This window comes from Protopterus annectens, chromosome 2.part1, assembly GCF_019279795.1.
Source record: "Protopterus annectens isolate FY-2018-M chromosome 2.part1, PAN1.0, whole genome shotgun sequence".
NCBI classification, from domain to species: domain Eukaryota; kingdom Metazoa; phylum Chordata; order Ceratodontiformes; family Protopteridae; genus Protopterus; species Protopterus annectens.
This window is the reverse complement of record NC_056729.1, coordinates 47,470,858-47,493,797: the sequence shown is the minus strand read 5'-3', so window position 1 is coordinate 47,493,797 and position 22,940 is coordinate 47,470,858. Positions and strand designations below refer to the sequence as shown.

Sequence of the window (22,940 nt, the reverse complement as noted above, 5' to 3'; positions counted from 1 at the left end):
CATTTTTTGCAGCAGCTATGATTTTTGTTGTAATTTAGGGATGATCTTTATGCTTTTCTTAAGTCTGTTTGTTTTACTACTGATAGTGCTGGAAGTACTTCGTCTGTAACTGCAAACCATATCAGTTCTGTATCTTAACGTACATTCATTAATTAAATATAGTCCATAAAGTGAAGAGACAAGTCCACAGGGGTCTAGTGGTTAGGATTTAGTGCTCTCACTGCCAGGGTCTAGGGTCTTTTCCCTGTCAGGGAATCTTTGATGCATTTTCCAGGGATTCACTCTATCTGACGTGGAGGTTAGAGCAGAAGATTAAAACTTTGTTGATATTTGATTACCTTTGTGTAAATGTGGATTTGCCTATGTCACAAGTGATAATTCAGTTAAGGTGTTTAAAAAAAAGTCTACGAGCCGTTCGCAAGCTGCTTCCTTTAATCTAGGGTTTGATTCTGTTAGTTTTCATTTGCATGCTGTGTGATTCTGACCAAGTCATTTAACCAGGGTAGTGCTCTGGGCCATCTGGGAAATTGTACAAGACTTCTGAAAGGTCACCTTCACCAGAGTACCAACTTAGGGCTTATAGTTGCTGTATTTGCCCACATGTTGTGTAATACTCGCACCACTACAGCAGAAACGTAACTCTACATAATTTTATTTTGCATTCCTTGTAAGTAGGTGTGCCATGCCTGAATTTTTAATAATCTAACATCTTGTATCATCTGATTTGTTCTGTCCTCACTAGATTTAAACTTTTGAACTCTAAATAAAAAAATACTTCATCCCTTCCCAAAGAAACATTTAAGGTAGTACACAGAAATTATGCAGTCTTGGGACTTGCAACTAAGATGGAGAACTATTATTCACATTCTCTCTCTCTCTCCATTCTTTAACACAATACTAAAATGAACTAGATTCAATCTACTTGGGGAGCTATAAGTTGCTGCTGGAACATTTTTGGGTGGGTCGCTGTTGAAATTTCTCATCCATGACCAGAAATTGCATGTCACAATACTGCATTTTTTTTTTAGAAGTGTCAGAGCCCATGGACCTGCATTTTTTTCCCTAAGTATATAACCGTTATTAGTCAGATTGGCTCAGAATACAGGCTTTTTGTCATGTAAGTTGTACTATCCACAGGCCAGCCCCTGCCCCATATGCTTGTATTTAGCCACAGGCAAGCGAGCTAAAGTGACTTATTGGATGAGTGTACTAGCATTTAGCACTACTGGAAATGAACTTATCAGTGACTTATCAGTTTTGTCTCTTTCAGTTTAGTTTGGTCAGTAAAGCTAAAACATAGTTTTAAGGTAGTTCCCTATTGAAATCTCAAGACTTGAATTTCACTAGGTGAAAAAAAGACCAAAGATACATCAGAAGAGCAAATATCAAACATCTAAATCCCACCCTGAACTCTGAGACTGCAGTACCTTGGAAAAAGGGGGAATATTCCAAGAAGTGAAGATTTCAAACCGTATTATATGTAAGTTTAGATAATTTGCCATTTGGTCTCTCCACATCTCAAGACCCAACAGTACTGGTCCCAAGTTTATAAATGGTTACCTGTACAAATTTTGCAGCCTTTATAGGTTCTGAATGTTAGATACCTTTACCTTTAACATATTTTTCAGCAGCACTTTTAGCCAATAGGGTACATGTTGGATCGTTCTAACAAACCTTGGTGTGAGTGCTGTTCATTTACTTACAAAGTAAAATGGATCACTGATGTATTATGGTTTGAATAAGTGAAATTTTTCATAGGAGTTAGTAACCCTTCGTAATGTTTGAGGCAGGGAGGGGAGAGACTGAGCCAAGAGATTTTTTTTTTTTTTTTAATCTGTCTGGGTAGATGGTTGCACAGTCAACACACCACTTCTGGTTTTGTGAATTTTTTCTTTGACAAAAGATTCTTTTGAGAGATTTTTCCTTTCCCCTCAGAAGACTATACATATTATAAGTATTGTAAATAGTTACTTACCTCCACTACGTTAGTTTGGATTTTTTTTCTCAGACAGATTGTTTTTTAAGATAATGTTGCATTTCTTCTATACTCTGGCAGGTTCAAAGTACTCAAAGTACTATGGGATGGGGAGCTTAAAGTTGGGTATTTTTGCTCATCTCTTATTCCCCAAAGGTATCTCATACTTACACTGGGCATGGGTTGTCTGATCATCTCTTGGAATATAAATGGTTTGGTAAATGCAGTCAAACAGTCTCATGTACAAGTATACTTAAATGAAAATGAATCCTCATATAATTTTTCTACAGGAAATCTATCTTTCTTCACAAGAGCATGAGACCAGGCTATAAAGTGATAGGATAGTCATACCCTCAGGGCAGGAGTGAAGATGGTATTTAATGGTTCGTATGGATGCCCCCTTTTAGTTGTCGGAAGTACTTTCAGATCAGTACGGCTGCTGTATTGGTATCAGTGGTGTGCTGTTGGGAAGATTTTACACAGTTATTGATCATTATATCACACTGGTAATTTAGGGAGATGGCGTGGATACAGAGAGAGATTGGATTTCTTTTCAAGAGGGTGTAATATTTTCAAGCACAGCTTAGAGCAATGGATGGGAGACAGAAAATGTACCCTAGAACTCCCCCCTGTACTACTAATGGACAGTTATAGCTCCTAAATGCTTTGACCCATGCATAGGTCCCCTCAAATTATCTATCACATGCTCATTATTATTATTATTACTATTATTATTATTATTATTATTAGGGGTAATATGTAATTATTGACCATGGAATCAGTAAGGCCAATCTATAACCAAATGAGATTATTTCAAGCACAATAAGGGAAATTGGAAAGACTTAAAATGTCCCACAAGGGCAGCTAGCCTAGTACATACCTATGAAACTATGATTTCTGCTGCTGAAAAAAGTACACACAGGTCCGAGCTCTGTAAAAGTTCTAGATGTTGGGAGATTCTTTAAGTCTTGCTTAAAAGGGAGTGATAGACACCTCTTACTTCTTCACATCACTGAGGCACCAGTATACATTTATTTATTTATTTCACATTTGTTAACCAGGTTAGTCCAACTAGGTAAGAAATTACCCATTTTCAGTGGAGACCTGAGGGGAAAAGCCCCGAACAAAACAAGACAAGTTAACAATATAAAGAGCAATATATATATATATATATATATATATATATATATATATATATATATATATATATATAAACATATTTATTTCTGGAGGTGTAAGTCATCATCATCAGCCCCCTTTTTTCCATTTTTCTATATGGGGTCGGGGTATCATGTTAACTGTCGCCAACTCTCTCGATTCAGTGCCACACTCCTGCCTTCTTTAACACTCATGCCTGACTGTCGCAGATCTTCTTTCACACAATCCATCCACCTCTTTGCTGGACATCCTCGCTTCCTCTTACCTTCTTCCTGTCTGTCCCAAATCTTCCTCAACAGATTGCCTTCTGCTTTTCTACACGTGTGCCCAAACTACCGTAATGTTTTCTTTGATCGTTCTTGCAATTAGAGCTACTTTGGCTTCTGCTCTTATGTCCTCATTTCTTCGTCTATCCAACAGTGTGCATCCTACCACCTTTCTCAGGCACTTCATTTCCATCACCACCTTTAGCTTCTTCAACTGTTCTGCCTTTACTGCCCAGGTTTCTGTACCATACAGTAGTACTGGTCACACCACTGTCTTATACACTTTACTTTTCAGCTTCTTTGGCATTCTTCTGTCATAGACTACACCTGATACTCTATGCCAGTTAGCTGCAGCCCATCTGATTCTGTCTTTGACCTCTTCATTCAGACTACCCTTCTCAACTACCTCTCCCAGATACTTGAAGCTGTTTACGTGTTCCACTATCTTCCATTTTATATCTATTCTCAGCTTCTTCTGATTTCCCCAATTTGCTGCCATGACCCCCGTCTTGTCTGTGCTTAGTTTCATTCCATGTGCCTTCAGATTTGCATTCCATTCTCCTGTCCTTTGCTGAAGTTCTAGCTCAAAGTCTGCCTGTACTGCCACATCGTCTGCATACAGCAGCTTTGTTGATCCGTCCCCTCCAAACTGTTTGCTAATGTAGTCTGTCACCAGTATGAACAGCAGTGGGCTCAGAGCTGAACCCTGATGTACACCCACTCCCACTGGGAACCCCTCTGTGAGGCCGAATACTGTTCTTACTTGAGTCATTGGGTCCTTGTACATGGCCTGCACTAATTCTACCAATGTTTGTGGAACTTCAAATCACCGCAGTACTGCCCAGATCAGCTTTCTTGGGACCTTGTCATATGCTTTCTCCAAGACTAGGAATGCCCAGTTGGACTCTCTCCTCATCTTTAGCTTCTTCTCAAGTATCTATCTTAATGCAAACATCGGGTCAGTCGTGCTGCATCCTGATCTGAATGCAAATTGCTCGTTTCCCATCTTACATTCTACTACTCTCCTTATCCATTTATCAGTCGAATGGCCCCTTTGTTCTTGTACACTGGCACGAGTATGCTTATTCTCCAGTCATCTGGGATATGCCTTTCTCTCCACACTGCTATTAGTACCCTCAGGAGCCATTTCTCCCCATCTCACCCAACATCTTTATCATATCTGCTGTGATCTCATCTGAGCCTGCTGCTTTCCATGACTTCATCTTCCTTAGTGCTGTTCTTACTTCTTCTATGGTGGGCTCCTCTTCTTCTCTCATTGTAGGCTGTTTCTGGGGCAGTACAGCTTCTGTAGGGTTTTCTTCATTCAGAAGCTGCTGGAAATACTCCTTCCATCTGCCTTTGATGTCTTGCAGACTGGTGAGCATGTTGTTGCTGGCATCCCTTATGAAGGGTGTCTGACTGTCTTCTTTATTGTTCTTTCTTTGCCTTGCAACCTGATATAGTTTCTTTGTGCCCTTTACTGAGTCACTTTCCAGAAGTTGGTACAGTGCCTCTGATGCCCTATCTTTTGCTACAGCAACTTCTTTCTTAGCTTCTTAGTTAGCCGACCAGTAGTCCTTCCTAGCCTGGTCAGTCTTTTCTGCCTCCCACTTCTTCTTGCACTCCTTTCTTTTGATGACTTCCTGGACTTCTGCATTCCACCACCAGCTTTCCTTATGTAATTTATTTCCATACCTGGCTCGGCCACATATCTTTTCTGTAGTCGTAACACATGCTGTTTTTAGGTGCTGCCATTCTTCTTCAACTCCACCTATTTCCTCCTCTTCTTGGGGTGCTAGAGCCCTGAGTAATTCCTTGAACTGTTATACTTTCTCTCCTGTCAACTTCCAGGTCTCCAGCCTAGTCTGTGTTTACCTTAGAGCCTTCTCTGGCCACTGCTTGCAGATGATTGTGGCAACTAGTGGTTTAAACTGTGGGCCGACTGTTTCACCGAGGATGACTTTGCAATCTTACTAGGTGGAAGTCTACCTGAGTTGCATGTTTACTGCTCTTGTATGTAATCTTGTGAGTGTCTCTCTTTCTGAACCATGTGTTGGCTACTGTCAAGCCATTTGCCAGACAGAAGTCTAGAATGGTTTCTCCTCCTTTATTCCTGTTGCCCCACCCATGTGGGCCCAGGCAGTTCTCATAGCCTGTTCTGTGTGTCCCGATATGTGCATTCGTCACCCATTATCAACACCAATTCATGTTGTCCTGCTTTATATAGTAGGTCCTGCAACTGCTGTCTGAATGCACTATTTTCATCACTATCACAACCCTGCTGTGGGGCATAGGCTGAGATTATGAATACTGTCCAATCATTACACTGGAGTTTGACTGCCATTAGTCTGTTAGTAATTCTGATGATATCCCTTACTGCCTTCTGAAGACTCTCTCTCACCACATTTCCTACACCATTTCTAGCCTGCCCTCCACCTGGGTAGTAGACTCTGGATCCCAAGCCAAGTGGCTTTGTTGCACTGCCCTTCCATCTTATCTCTTGGATACATAGGATGTCCAGCCTCCTCTGTATCATCATGTCATCCACTTCCAAGCTGCGTCCTGTCAGTGAACCTACATTAAGTGTAGCAATTCTCAGTTCATGTTTGGCAGGTTGGTTGGTTTTCCGTCCAGCTTTCGCTCAACAGAGCTATCCCAGGCAACTCAGGCTGGGCAACTAGACACCGGCAAGCCAGTAGCTTATTGACCCAGGGCTGCGGGGCTTTATGGCGGGCAAACACTGGCCAGTAGGGGCACATATACCCCTCCCACTGTTAGCATGGGTCCCTGTCGTGGGTCAGAGTAGGCAGAGTCCTCAACCTACATATCATCGGTAACTACCCATGCCCATTTTTGGTGACATTAGTCAACATGACCGAATCACCTAGAGCCATATTTTACACCGTCGAGTGGCTAGCCCTGCCATGGTGCACCATCTGTGATCTGTGTTCTCCTATCTTGAGGATACTGCACACCACAGTAGCTGTCCAAAGTGGTTGGTCTGTACAACTCTTCCCCCTACAGGGCACCATGTATGTGCTGCTGCCCACAGCGCCATTCATTGGTGAGTTTGAGATGGAAACACTCAGCATGTTTTTCGGACATGGGAGAAACCCCATGGAGACACAGAGAGACTGTGCAAACTCCAAACAGGCATTGGTCAGAGGTCAGGCTCGAACCTTGTACCTTTTGCATGGGAGGCAAAGACCTTAATCACTAAGCCATCTGGTTTAAGTCATACTTTTTAATATCTTTACTAATCTGCTCTATACCTCCTGTTCTCAGTCCTCTTTAGTGCAATACGCAGATGACTCTGCAGTCATCACCACAGCCAACTCTCCCTCTAAGCTCTTCTCAGCTCTCACGCATCTTTTAACTTAGTTGAAACATGGCTCTCCAACAACCAGCTCATCCTTAACCCTAAAAAAACAAAGCTGTTCCTCTTCCTACCTAAAAAGTTCAATATTAAACCCTCCTTCTTCATACAGTCCCTTAATAACACTGCAATTCAGGTAGAATCCAGTACTAAGCTCTTAGGCATAACCATCAACGATCAGCTTAAATTTGACTTGCATGTTAATAACTGTATCAAAAAGACTCCTTCAAAACTTGGGCTCCTTTACCGTAACAAGAAATTCCTTACCTCTGAAGCCAAGATTATTCTCTCTCTTACCTACCTTCTACCCAGTGTCATGTACAGTTCTCAAATTCTCACTAATCTTAACTCAACACTCCTGACCAAACTCAAATCTACCTACAACAAGGTAGCTAGGTTTGCTGCCCAACAAACCTACAACTCCCATCACTGTCTCTCTCTAAAACACCTAAACTGGCTTGAATTACCTCACCAGCTTTTTCTCTCTCCGCTCCAGATCATCCATTCTATCCTATACCAGCCTTCCTACTGCCCAACACTATCCCCTCTCATCTCCCATTATTCTCCCTGCAGACCTCTCCGAAGCTGTAACCAAGACCTACTACAAATCTGCAAACCCATGTCTAGCTTTGGATGCAACATGTACAGCTATCACCTCACTATTGCCTGGACTAGGCTCTCACTAGAAATCAGGACCCTTACACACCCTAAACAATTTGACAACCACCAAAGAACACTTTAAAAGTCATTGGTCCTGCCACTGCATTCTCCCTCCTTAAACATCCCCTACTTCTCATACCTTGATCTACTTTCTGCCCTTAACTCAGTCTTCTCACTAGCTATCTCTAGTCTTCCTTGACTACTCTTTCTACTGTCTTCTAAAATCTATTAAGCATATTCCGCAGAGAAACATTCTATTGTAATTGTCTTGCCTTCATGCAACTACATCATGATAAAACTGGGTTTTTGTAACCACTTACCCCAAAAACTATACTCATCTTAATGACATATTTCTTTTTATACATCTTGAAATAGTTATGCTGTACTCCTAACTGACACTGTATAACATTGTATTGCTACTTAATGCCTTGTAATAGTCCTGTACCATTGCTATTTAATGCTAATTTATAATGAAAATTGCAAAATATGTTGGAGCTTTTCTCCCCGAGCCTCCGCTGAAAAAGGGCTCTTCAGCTCAGTCGGACAATCCCGGTCAACATGTGTAAAATAAATAAATAATAAGTAAATACTCCAAAAATTAATAAATTACAGTTAACCAAAGAACATGGGTGTATGTGATAAACTTTGAATTATGCAGAAGAACAAGAATGTGGTGTAGATAATTGGTTCAACTAACAACTGAACAAGAATAAACCAAAACCAAAAGAGGATGAACCAAACCACAGCAGGCAGTGCATTACTCTATATAACTGAACAATTGATTTTATTGGTTATTTTTAGTTTAAAAGTAAGGCATTACATTTCGAAGCAGCTTGATGTGTTGCGAAAGCACTTAACATTAAACAGAATTCTTTATCTGCTGTTGCTTGTGGTTTGGTTCATCCTCTTTTGTTTTTGGTTTAAACTTTGAATTATACCCCAGTGCGCTGTCACGTCACACTCCCCTCCTCACATAATGGTGACATGACTTTTGTTCTCATCTTCCACATTGGAATGTAAACTTACATATCTGGAAATGTGAAATATTAATCTAATGTAAAAGCCTTTTATAATTCTAGGGCAGATTTTCTGTGCCTTTCCCTCAAGCTGTGAGCCAGCATTGAGATTTATACAGAAAAGTGCTGGCAGTCTTAGTATATACTTTAGGGAGATAGGTGTAATGAAGTATTTCCCCATTTACTCAGCGAGTTAAAATTACTTCAGTGGTGCAGCGGTAGCGTTGTTGCCTCACAGCAAGAGGTTCTCCCATTCGATTCTCAGCTGGAGTGCTGGGAGTGCCTTCTGTGTGGAGTCTGCAAGTCCTCCCCGCGGTTGGGTGGGCGTTCGAAAGACATGCTTAAATGGGCGTGCCTTCGTTGAAGGTTGGACGTCGAGCTGGCACCTCGGCGTTCATGAAAATCTGCTGCCAATCATTAGCAGACCGGAGTTCCGCTGTGGCGACCCCTAACCGGGAAAAGCTGAAAGACAACAACTCAGCGAGTTAAAATTATTGTGTGAGAGTTCCATGAATAGTGATCCAGCTGCATATATATTTATGGGTCTACTTTGACCCATTGGAATTACAGTTCACCGAACTGCAATTTTGCGAGTCTATTTTCAAGAAAGTGCATTTATTCAAAAATGCACTTTCGCGAAAATCAGTTGAGTGAAGTGAGTTCGCTGGTTTCAGGAGCCTCTGGTGGTGCAGGTATGGTGGTGTATGGGAGCGGAGTTTGTTGTAGACTGCAGTACAGTGAGGATAAGGGAATATTCCCTTTTCCCCATGGTAATGCAATCTTGGAGTTAGTATATATAAGTAGCAGGGGTGTGTGTGGGGGGGTGCAGGACGGCTTGCCCCCTTCTTACATTTGTTTAGTGTATTTTTTTTTTGTTTTGCTGAACTGATTTTCGCGAAAGTACATTTTTGAATAAATGCACTCTGTCGAAAAAGGACTCGTGGAATTGCAGTTTTGTGACCTGCAATTTTGATGGGTCAAATAGACATATATATATATATATATATATATATATATATATATATATATGTATATATATATATATATATATATATATATATATATATATATATATATATATATATATATATATCACTGCACTCATATTTAACATCCTCATGGGAATGCTCCTGCACCCACCCCTCATAGCCTATTCCTCACCTCTTACAAACAACCATATCATATATTACGAAACACCAATTTAGCCAACTGTAACAACATCTTATCATTTAACAATCCCTACAATTGCACTCATGGAACTATATATTTACACAACAGCAATGCTTGCTCCTATCCAGAACTTAACTCAAGGATCTTTATTTCATCTACTTATATCTTAATTTTCCTACAAAATAAAACCCATAACTTATCACTGTAACTGCTTAACCTTTGTTTTGTTTTTCTCTGTAACCCACAAATGATTTAAATTTTAAACTTCTGTAATCTTTTTGTTACCATTGTTTAAAGATTTGTCTCTAATCTACAAATGATTGAAATTGTAAACTAATGTAATCTTTTTGTAATGTTTGTTTTGGAGCTTTTCTCCCCAGGACTCCATTGAAAATGGGTTCTTTTTGGCCCAATGGACTATCCTGGTAAACCAACTGCAAATAAAATTAAAAAAAAAATAAAATATATATATATATATATATATATATATATATATATATATATATATATAAATATATATGTATATATAAAATACTTATATTAACTCGTTTTGAAAGAAACGCAACATCACAAAAATACCCTACTTTAACATTTAGACAAGTGGTGACCAGGATGATTATGGAGATGATGGATCTAGAATCAGGATCTCTTGAGGGATCCAGTGGAAATCCTAGCCGCATTTTGCCAGAACCTGTTAAAGGAGCCTTCTCACCCACAGGGCATTTTAATTCAGTTTGAAGATGACGTATATTCATTTGAACTTCCCTGAATGTCTGTAGGATGCAAAGAAGCTATCCTGCCCACTTTTTCATAGGACGAGGTGCTGATTTGTTCTGGCAAAATAAGATAGGGGTAAATACCTGGCCTAGGTGGTATTCTGTTGGAAATCTGCCTACTGGATAGGAGGAAGTGTACTCCTAGTTTGTGTGGTTAGCAAATAGTATACTAGAATTTCAGTCAGCCCTCCATCATGGAGAAAAGCAATATATTTTTTTTATTCTGAAGCAGTGGAAGTTTCCTGGATCCTTCCATGTCCTGTAGATCTTTTCTAAACATCAGACAACCGCATCCCAAACAGAAAACAAGTAATGGCAGTAGCATTATTAAAGCAGAATCATAAGTAATGGCAGTAGCATTATTAAAACAATAAAATCACAAGTAGCAGCAGTAGTATTATTGAAATAAACTCGTAAGCAATGGCAGTAGCATTATTAAAACGGTAAAATCACAAGTAATGGCAGTAGCATTATTAAAACGGTAAAATCACAAGTATTGGAAGAGCCATTATTAAAATGAAATCATAACTAATGGCAGCAGCATTATTAATGCAGGAAAACCACAAATTATGGCAGCACTGTTAAAACAGTAAGTGCACAAGTTATGTCAGTAACATTATTGAAGCAGTAAAATCACAAGTAGTGGCAGTAGCATTGTTAAAATAAAATCATAAGTGATGGCAGTAGCATTATTAAAACAGTAAAATCACAAGTAGCAGCAGTAGTATTATTGAAATAAACTCGTAAGTAATGGCAGTAGCATTAGTAAAACGATAAACTCACAAGTATTGGAAGCGCCATTATTAAAATGAAATCATAACTTAGGTTCATAGGTTTATACTAGGCTATCTGCCCTAAGGCATTTATAAGCCTTGCCCAAATTTTTGTGGCTTACGCCACCCCTTATATGAAAAAATACTGTGCCCATTAGTTTGTTGTGCCTCTGTCCAGCAGTGACACAGAGATGATTCCCGGGGTAAACCTACGATCTCCCATCCACAGGTCTAGATTTCTCTTGAACAGAGTCAGCGAGGTGCTCTGCCTCACATGGACCGGGATTTTATTCCACAGCATAGGGAGTCTCTGAGTAATAAATCTATCCCTCCAGCACGTCCTATTTATATCCGTGCTAAGGTTTAAGTCGCTTGCTCTAGTGGTTTTGGTGGATTTGGATTTTTTGAGGTGGAGCATGTCCATTAATTCCGGGTTGGACATGGCCTTGTATGTCAGGCACATGTCACCTCTGAGCAGATGGTATGCGACTGAATAGAGCTGGAGTTTCTTCAATCTGGCAGCATATGACAGATTTTGGAGTCCCTTTATCCTTTTGGTGAGGAACTTTTGGGGTCTCTCCAATTGCTGCAGATGTCGGGTGAGATACATCCCGAATGGGGCATTGTACTCGATCATTGGTCTGATAAGTGAAGAGTACAGGGGAACAGTGACCTCACTAGATCTGGATGTGAATCCCTTCATGATCAGGTGGGCAATGTAGAAGGTCTTTCTAACCACTTTAGCAATGTGAGTGTCAAAAGAAAGGCCACTGTCAACCTGGGTCCCCAGGTCCCTGATAACCTCTTCTGTGCTTAGTGGATTGCCACCTATATGGTAGCTTGGGGTTACCTTGTTTTTCCCGAAGGGTATGACTATACATTTTTGGCGTTTAACTTCAGGCCATGGCTCTGGCACCAGCTATCTGTTTCCGTGAGTCCCTTCTGAAGGATATCCGTGTCGATGCACTTTCCACTATGGCCCAGTTTGCAGTCGCCTGCAAACTTTGTCAGCCAAAGTCCTCCTATGTTGGCCTGTACTTCTGAGAAGTAGATGCCAAACAATAGGGGCCAAGGACCGAGCCCTGTGGGACACCACTTGTGACCGGCTTGGAGTCTGACACAGCGCCAGCAACTCTAACCCTGTGGGTTCTGTCCTTAAGCCAATTTGCAACCCATCTTGTGACATATGGGTTTACATTTAAGCTGGTAAGTTTTTCTACAATACCCGAGTGGGGTATTGTGTCGAAAGCCTTTGCAAGGTCAAGGTAGGCTGTATGGACTGCCTTTCCTCATCAATGGCCTTGGTGACTGTTTCGAAGAAGTCGACCAAGTTCAAAAGGCATGATCTTCCCTTGACAAAGCCAAACTGGGTCGGGTCCAGTGTCTGCAAGTCCCCTATATCTTTGTTTATGAGCTCCATTATGATCCTCTCCATAGCTTTGCAGACTAGACTTGTTAAGCTTATGGGGCCGTAATTACCAGGGTCCGTGAGGGCGCCTTTGTGGAGTGGGACAACAGTTGCCACTCCTTGGGCACGTATCCTGTGGTAAGGCTGAGATTAAACAGCTGCCTTATGTGCGGGTTTAATTCCTCATTTAGCTCGTGTAGCACACAGCCTGGGACACCATCCGGTCCCATTGATGCTGTGTTTTTAGCTTTAGAGAGAGCAGCTTTCACCTGCGCATTTGAGATGTCCGGGAGGCTACACGCGGCTGGGATAGTTATCCCTCGATTAGGGCCGTAGAGGGGGTTGAAGTTTGCACTGAACCTGTCTGCCAGTATGTTGGCAAGGTCTGTGGGTTCAGTGATTTTTGTATCATTTTGGACTAATTCTGAGCATATCTGGGAGTTTCCACCCAGGTTCCTAACATAGCTGAAAAAGGCCTTATGATTGTCCTTTGAATCCATGGCAATTTTTCTCTCAAAATTGGCCTTAGTTGATTTTATGAGTGCTCGTATTTTTTTCTAATAATGATCAGGGGTGACTTCCCTTTTATGGATTTTGTTCTATCATGTAATAGCTTTCTCCTCTTATTGTAAAGTTTGTTAATGGCTGGGGTCCACCAGACTGGACGTTTGCCCTTTGTGGAAAGAGTCTTGCTTTTGTTTGGGATTGCCTGATCCATGCAGTCCTGGAGGTGTTCATAGAAGGCATTTGTAAGGGCTTCCAGCTTGGGTTGTGGTTTCCACTGGCTCAGGGGCCTTGAAGGATACCACACCAGTCTTGAGTAGTGTGAAGTTTGCTTTAGAGAAGTTCTTCACTATGGTCTTTTTGTTTGGGGTGGGGCGGATGTGGATTTCCAGTGAGATTAGTTTATGATCAGATCTCACCAATGAGGGATATACTTCGTGTGGAGCATTTTGTCCCCATGTTTGTGACAATGAGATCTAGTATATTTTCTCCTCTCATGGGAACAGTGACTAGCTGTTCCATGGCATTTGAATTTATGAACTCCAGGAACCGTTGGGCTAGAAAGTTAGGGCTTGAGTAATGTTCCCAGTCTATATTCGGGTAGTTGAAGTCACCCAATATGATGGTGTTTGGAGATACATTTATACCCTCCAGTGTCTTCAGGAAGGCTGTGTGGGGTTCCTGAGTTTGAGAGGGTGGCCTGTAGCATGCTACAATTTGTAGAGCAGTTTTGCCTATGGTTAGTTGCACCTGGATGGTTTCCGAGCTTTGTGCGTTGCCACCAACCTGGAGGTGTGGGTATCCTTTATGAATATGGATACACCCCTCCTTTTGTGGTGTGGTCCGGGTTTTGGGGCCGGAACGCATGATATGAGGTAAAACCTAATAGTGCCGGGTGCTCTCAGGAGCCTTGAACCAGGTTTCAGTTACAGCACAGACATCGATGTTCTCCATACTGAGAAGGGCCTCGAGTGCGTGCATTTTGAGATTTAGACTTCTGGCATTGAGCAGCATTACCCTCAGTTTCTTCCCATTTTTGTTTTCTAGGGTGGTAGGTTTAGAATTTGAGCCTTGCCTAAAAAGGCACTATGGGGGCTGGCAAGAGCCTTAGCCAATATCCGGAATCCCAGGGTGACAGGTGCAAGCCGTCCCTTGCGAAGCAGCGTGGCTTGTCAAGCATGTCATCCCAGGCAGACAGACACTGGATCCCCTTTGAATGACACCAGACATTAAGCCAATTGTTAAAGCTGATCATCTTGTCTCTATATTGTGGCATCATTCTTGGTGAAGGAAGGATACTGCTCAGGGTTAGGGTCATACCTGCCTGGGCTACATAATCAGAGAGCTCCTCTATGTCTCTTTTCATGTAGTCCAGGGAGGTACGTCTCAGGTCGTTCACACCAGCATGGACAATGACTGTGTCATATTTGTACTTGCCATGGAGTGACCCGAGTGCTTGTGTTATGTGGCGGATTCTAGCGCCCGATAGGCAGCTTACTGTGACCCTCTCCTGCAGCATTATTAATGCAGGAAAACCACAAATTATGGCAGCACTGTTAAAACAGTAAGTGCACAAGTTATGTCAATAACATTATTGAAGCAGTAAAATCAGAAGTAGTGGCAGTAGCATTGTTAAAATAAAATCATAAGTAATGGCAGTAGCATCATTATAACAATAAAATCACAAGTAGTGGCAGTAGCATTGCTAAAATAAAATCACAAATAATGACAGTAGCATTGTTAATATAAAATCACAAGTAATGGCAGCAGTATTATTAAAGCAAAATCACAAGTAATGGCAGTAGAGTGTTATTAAAGCAATGTAATCAGAAGTAATTGCAGTTGTGTTGTTAAAACAGTAAGATCACAGCTAATGGCAGTAGGAAATTACTACTGCCATTAGTTGTTATTTTATTGTTTTATTAAAAACAGTGGTTTGGATTTTTAGTTTTGTTTGTTGTAATACTTCAGTGGTAGCTCAGGAATCGGTGCAAGAACCAACTTTTCCTCGAGAAGGTAAACTCCCTGTATTCCCACCCCACCTAGTCTGCAGGGAATTCCCCTGGTAGATGGCATGAATGAGTACGAAATAAAATGCCCTAGCTGAATCCAAAGGAACCATGCCATACCTCTCAACCTGGAAACATCAAAAATCTGGACAAAGGCCCATGAAAATAGGTACAAATCTGTATGCTGATTAACATAGAATTTGCATACATAATTATGTAACCCCACCCACTCAATGGAACTGTGGGATGCCACCTTTTAAACATGAACTGAAGAATAGACAACCAAAATATGATCATGAAACACAAAATAAACAGAAGAACACTACTGCTATGCCTTTCTCTCATGCTTAAACACTTTGCTATTTCTTGCCAGCTATAGATTACTTTATCTTGCACTTTCCACTTTTAATTTATTAAAAAAGACTTTCCTCTGATGTTTCATATTGATAATAATTGATATTCTCTCAGCATGGTTTTCTATTAAATCCCTAATCTCACCATTTTAGACAGCTGTAGGTAGGGGCTGCAGCTTATGGAGTACCTTTATTTGTATCATTTTCACCTTTCCAGTTTCTTAACTCCAACAAAGCTAACAGGATTAAACAAGTGCCCTTGGCTAAGCGAAACGAACTGTCATTAATTTAACATTTAATAATACACGACTTTCAACTGTCCCTGATTCTGACTCGCATGCCAGCTTTGTCCCTCTTAATCCCTCCTAAAACTGGTAACTTTTTGGAGGAAAACTGGTGAATTGCACTTAAATAAGGGAGGGGGGCGGTGCAGATCAAAACAGATTTTTCATTAACTTTATAACTGTAGACAAGACGAGTGAGCACATCAAGTCAAGTATTATTTTTATATTATTTAACTGGTGATTTTACTTCATTTCTGTAATACACACTGTTAACCTCCACATTCCAGTCATTTCACCATATTCATATATTTAACAGTTAAGCAATTTAAACAGTGCAGTTTAAACAGTATTCCTTCCTTAGCAACAACTATCTGACATTTTTCAGCCATGATGAGCCATATTATGATCCATAAAATTTAAAATGCATTTAATTTCTATAACTATATTACTATTGTTAATGTGTGCATATATGTGTGTTTGCGTTTGTGTGTATATAGATATATATATATATATATATATATATATATATACACACACACACACACACACACACACATAGTGGATATAAAAAGTGTACACACACTTGTTAAAATGCCAGGTTTTTGTGATATAAAAAAATGAGACCACAATAAATCATTTCAAAACTTTTAATGTGACCTATATCCTGTACAATTCAGTTGAAAAACAAACAAATTTGTTAGGAGAAAAAATATAAAAAATAAAGTACAATAAGCTGGTTGCATAAGTATTGCACATCCTTAAACTAATAATTTGGTGTGTGTACACTTATGCAACCAGCTTATTGTACATTTTTTTTTTTATATTTTTTTCTCCTAACAGATTTGTTTTTCAATTGAATTGTTCAGGTTATAGGTCACATTAAAGGTGGGAAAAGTTTTGAAATTATTTGTTGTGGTCTTATTTTTTTATATCACAAAAACCTGGCATTTTAACAGGGGTGTGTACACTTTGTATATTCACTGTGTGTGTGTGTGTGTGTGTGTGTGTGTATATATATATATATATATATATATATACATATATATATATATATATATATATATATATATATATATATATATATATATACACTCGCACACACACACGTTCGTATCTATATGGGTGAACCAAGAAAATGAGATGGGCGTAAATACATTCGTAACACATTGCTCACTCACAGCGCAACTCACACCTCTCTGACGCTTTCATTTTCACTTGTGCATTTGCACACCTTTAGAAAATTCCTTTTCACTCTATTATCATTTTTTTTACGTTTTTTTTTTTAAATAAAGTCCATAAAGAATAACATATAAAGGATAGCAAATCAAAAATGCCAACACTATATAAATCAGTTATCCATCTTTGCACGAGTCTCTTTACAACACTGAATGTTATATTATGAGCATTTCATTTTTGTAGGTATTCACCTCAATTAAGGAATCAGATGGCTAGTTGTACTGGAAGACATGTATGCCAGTCTTATGTCTTTTTCCGTAGTGATTATGTCAGATGAAGCAGTGATTGCAAGGAGGGCGCTTATCAAAAAGCAGAAGGAGAATCGGATGCTGAAGGATGTGGGGACTGAAAAGACGTCAACACCACAGCAGCAGGCAGGAGAGAATCAACTGTTTGGTCAAAGTGTTTTAAGCGCATCAGAACTGTTTCATCTGGAACTTCCCAAAGTTCGCAATACTAAGGTTATGCAAAGGAAAAAGGTTGTGGTGGAAGAGGGGAGTTTATTCGTTTTCACTGTAAAAAGGCAATGCATAACGAACAGTATATAAAACAGGCAAGCAGCCAAACAGTGTATCCTTTTAATGCACTAGTTTATTTACTCATTAAACATTGCAAACCGTCGTTGACAGTGGGATGCATTGCATTTGATACCTAACCCTGCGAAAGAATGTATTCTAACTTCTGATCACAGTAAGAGGAGTTGTTATTGCAGAAATGCAATCCTGTAAAATATATGGCAAGAATGACATCTCAATACTAGTAGTAAATCCCAGAAAAATATACATCCTTTCATTTTGTTTTACAGCTTTTAATAGTACAGTTTATTAAAATGGGAAAAAATGTTTGCATATTTTTTGTTTCAATCTAAGAATTATTCTCATGTGTATACTCCAGTCCATTGTTGCCAAACGAATAAACTGAGCAGGCTGTCAGCACCACATTTAGAGTTTTTTTTGAAGGACACTTTTGATCCAGGTTCAGCAAAGGACTCAGAATATTAGAGGACTAGGCAGGAAGAAAGTGTTCAAAAGACGTCGTTCTTTGTAAGGGAGGTCATTAAACTCAGGTTAAATATAGTCAGAGACTGTGAAGACAGCATGGTCCAGCACTTGCATGCTTGAATGTTGGGCCACCAAACATAAGTCACCTGTTTCTAGCCACAACAAAGTTACATAAAGAGGGGATCTTCCAGATAGATATGAAAGTCATGCCCTATGAATGCTGGACTTGACATCTTGACTTGGACCCACAACACACACACACAGGCAGCGACATAGACAGACGCACCTGCCATGGGTAAAGAGTGCTCACCTATTCTACTGGGAGGGAATGGTGGCCCTTCTGTATCATGCTACCAGCAAGAGACATTTAGCTAGCAGAGATGCTGCACACAGACTAACATGTGGATGGAAATATGGACATGCACGGGGAAATCATTTTAATTCCTTGTAATGATGTGTATGCCCACATCAGCCACAAGGGAGCAGGGTTAAGGCTTAACAAAAACACTCTCATGTCCTTACCCTGTAATGAAACCGACATTACAGAGGGAAGTTAGTATATAGTTCCCTTGTCTATTGAAAATTAGGGTCTGTCTTAAAAACATAGATGGTTGACCCCATTCTGGGTTGGATGTTTAAAGCCAGGCCCTTGAGTCATTGGGTCAACGTTGCTTCTCTTTTGTGGCAGACTGAAGTAGGTGTGAGGAGAGGGGGCACAAGCTCCATTCTGACTGCCCAAATGATGGTCTCCTCCTGTCAGCACTCATTCAGCACAGGTAGGGCCTCCTGGAAAAAAAAGCAGGTTCAAGACTTACAGAAGTGATGCTGATGGTTTCCAAGCACAAAAAGAAGAGTAACATAGAAAAAAATAACACATTATGGTCTTCATGCCAAAATCTACGCATAAAATGGCATTAAATTAAAATACTACAACTAAAAGAAATATTTAGTATAAAAGCCACTGAATGCAATTTCTTATACATCCCATCATAAGCTGGTTTGGACCTTCCTTAAATGTACAAGAGTCTATTACAAAATATCTTACTCAGATATCAACCTACTAAGCTTGTATGGGGAGTCAGATAAAGCCCTGTCACATTTTTCAACTGAGCAATGCAGCAGAAGAAGAATGTTATGTGCATCTATTCTGCAGGCTCTACTGATGTATGTCAACTTCAAAAAAAAAAAACCCACAAAAACAACACTAACGGCCACCCGTGCCCACCCACATCGCACTGCCTTTCTTTTTTTTTTTCTTTACGATACTTGAAGGAGCTCAGCTGGGGGAAGAACTGGGTCTGGTCGTGCTGCTGCTGGTGATGCATTTTTTCATCTTTGATACCAGACCGGTGCAACTACGTCTACGATGAGTCCTCTCCACTCACTGTCCTCCCAACCAGTGACTGCTACAGACTTGCTTAAGTTGCTGGATCCCTGGCTGGATTATGTAACTAAGTAGTAATACATTCTCTTTCTGATTGCAGTGCACTCGGCACTTAACTGCCGCAGTGCGAATGAACCAGGAACGGCTTGCCTGTATGTGTACTTTGAAAATAACCATAAACATCAGTGCACAGCCCCTCAAGCCCAGCTGCATTCTGACAGGCTGGCACTGCTCATGACGCAGATGTCTTTGCGCACACCCAGTGTGTGATGACATCAGCAAAAAAAAAGAAAAAAGCGAAATTCGGAAATGAAAGGGGCCAGTCCGGTGTTGGAGGCACCCCAATATTTTTACCTCAAGACCGGTAAATACTGAGGAATTCGGTACGGTTGGGAGGTCTGAAGGGATCTTATGCCAAAGATAGCCCAAGATATGACTAGTATACCAAATTCTTTAGATTTTATAGGTGCCATATGTTACACGTATGTTCTCCATGTAAGGCGTAGGGCATAAAGATGATGTACAGATCCAAACAGTCAGAACATCTTTGTTGCCAGTCCGAACAGCATTGTTGAACATCAGTCTGAATGCCTTTCTGCCATGCTGGTTACTAGGCTGTATTTAGATAAGTGCCCATTGGGGTTTCTTCTCTACCTTTTTCATTATTGTTTTGTACTTGTGTTCATGTCATCCAAAAACATCAATGTGGGAGGCAGATTCGCCATAAAGACCATCTTGACCAGTGTCTCTCTCTGTTGTTTAGGCGCTTCCCACTACCAAATGCAGTGCTCCGTCTGTCATGCATTTGTCCCAAAGACCCTTCGTAGTTACATCTTCCTTATCCATATACCTTGAAAACTAACGACTTAATGTGTTTGGCTCAGCGTACTGTAGTGGAATCCTCCCTTCCCAAGGGTCAGCCATTTGCCAAGAAGAAAGCTAAAAAGTCTAGGCTAGGCCTGATCTGGTTGCTGTTCAGCCTCCTTCGGACGTCTCTCTAAAAGATGGTGAAAGCCCTGAAGACCATACGGTGTGTACCTTGGATTCCTCTGCCGTGACCCTGCATGGATCCAACTTCTTGCATGTTCTCTGAGGCTTTTCTGACATTAACAGGAAATTTTGGACGATTATTTCCAAGCGGAATTCTTCAGATCTTTTAAGGGAAGAGATTCCAGCTATGATTGTTGAATCTCGCCAAGGATCTGAACCACTGGGAGTTTTTCAGGTAGATGTCCCGCTCTAGAAAAAAAAAAAAACATTGTCCCTATTGCTAAAGATCTTTGACATGAATGGAAGCATTTTACTTGGGGTCTCTTCAGTGCTTTAATGGCTTTGGTGTCTTCTCAAGAGGTGTCTGGCTCTGCTCCTCCCTGGTCTTCCTTTCCTGTTAAGAGACCTAGGGAACTGGATTCCTCAGATGAGGACTTAGACTCTGGGGAGGAATCCCTAGCTTACTCCTCTCAGATTCCTTCCCCTGCAGACTATGGTTCAGAGGAAGAAGAAACTTTGAGCCCAAACTCCCACTTGGAAGAATTATCCTTTGGGGTTACTGTTGCTGATATGATGGAGTACTTCAAATGGGATTGCTGCCAGGTCTCTGACATTCAAAAAATATTATAGTTGTTACATATGGAGCCTCCTAAGCCATTTGCTGTTCCTTCTGTTTTGGTAGCTGTTTTGGACACATTTTCTGGTGCTTCTGTGGCTTTTGATTCTCAACCCCCAGCTCCCAATAAACCTGACAGGGTCTACAAGGTGTTTCAGGAGTGCAAATGTTTGATATATGTGCCCTTCTGCTGATTCTTCAGTGGTTTCAGTTTTCTCTGGCAAACCTTCTAAGCTCTTGCCATCTACTAAGCGCCTTCCTTCAGATAGGGATAGTCAAGCTCTGGAGAGATTGGGTAAAAATGGATATACTGCTGCCATGTTATGTTTTAGGGCTGTTAATTAGCAATGCTCCATGACTGTATATGTTTTGTCCCTTCTTTCTCAAGTTGCTTCAATGGTCTCTGACTTTCCAGATTCTGATTGGAAGGCTTCAGCTCTTTCTCTCCTTGGATCCACTTCCCAGGCTACTCATCACTCCATAAAATGCAGATGTCCTTCAAGGATGCATCTGCAGTCATAACATATGGGGTTGTCCTGCCTCAGGCAGCCTTTCGGTCGGCCGGATTCCAAAGTCTGGGTCTGGCCTCGGCTGATGTCGCACTTTCCCCGATGTCAGAGTGCCTGGGGTATAAAAGCATCAGCCGACGCCATTTTCCTCAGTCTTTCTTGCCACGTGGTACCCGAAGCAAGTGCCAAGTCGGCCAGCTCCTGTGATTCAGCTACCGAAGACTTCGAAAAAGCTAAGTACCCCGTTGGGGACTCTTTCTTGCCTCAGCCGATGTCAGATAAAGTAAATAATTGTTTAACTTGTGGGAAACAAATACCTCATAAGGATTTCCACTCTTACTGCCTCCCTTGCTTAGGCCCAGACCACGACGTCTCGGCCTGTTCTGCCTGTGCTTCCTTCAACCGACGAACTCTTAGACGTCGGTCGGAGTTTGCAGAGGAATTTTTTGGGGCTAATTTTGCGTACAAGATGCAGTCGGAGACTCCGACTTCGCATGTGGTTAAAAAACGGAAGGACAAGGACCGACCCTCGCGGCCCGCGGTTTCGGCTGAAACCACGGTCAGGCCTACCGCGAGTGTCTCTGTTTCGGCTGAAACAGAGTCCTTGGTGCTTCCTATTACCGAATCCACTCAACCGACTACCTCGGCCCCGGAGTCTCCGGCCGAGTCGGTTTTTGAATCACCTACTGAAACCGGTGTCCAGGACATGTCCGACACCATTCCTTTAGACCAGTCTACTCCTGCACGTGGTGCAGCCAGACCCCCTGCATCCATGTCCATTAAGGCCTTTTCTAGGGCTAAAGCTGCCAAACTTGCTAAAGCTTTGCCTCCCAAGACTACCTCTCAGAGGCCTTCTACTGGCTCTCAGATTCTCAGCCTAGCAGAGGATCTTATCTCTTTAATTAGAGGTTCACAACCTCACCCGGACAGGGGCTCTCTTCCACCACCAGACAAAAGGCACAGGGTTGAGCCCTCTGACCCCCACTCTTCAGATGAGTCTACGGATGGATCTGTGTTGTCAGACCACCAGCAGGAGGCTTATTCGGCCTATGAGGATTCTGATGCTGAAGAATCTATTCCTTCGGCCTCCCCTCCTGAAGAGTTTTCTTTTGGTGAGACACTGCACTCTATGAGAGAACATTTTCAATGGCAGGGCCAGGAATTTTCTGATTCTAGAAAGAGATTAAGGACCTTTTTACATTTACCTCAGCATAGGCCTTTAGCTATACCTCCTGTTTTGAATGTTATTGGTGATGTGTACTCTGATGCTAGTACAGCCCCTGATTCTCTCCCTCCGGCTCCTGCCAAACCTGATAGGTACTACAGGGTCCCGGATTCTCATCTACACCTGTACAAGGCCCACACTGCATACCCAGAAACGATTTCCCAGGGCCCAAAAGGGGTTGCAGCTGCCACTGCCAAAAATCCTCTACCTTCTGAAAGGGAGTCTAGAGCTTTAGAGAGATGGGGAAAGAA

At 41.3% G+C, this 22,940-nt stretch overlaps 1 protein-coding gene across 1 annotated transcript in view; it reads left to right on the top strand.

Moving 5' to 3' along the window:
* LOC122793960 (arf-GAP with coiled-coil, ANK repeat and PH domain-containing protein 2-like) overlaps nucleotides 1-22,940 on the top strand; it is a 930,687-nt gene that overhangs the window by 49,098 nt on the left and 858,649 nt on the right. The gene's annotated exons all lie outside the window — the stretch shown is intronic.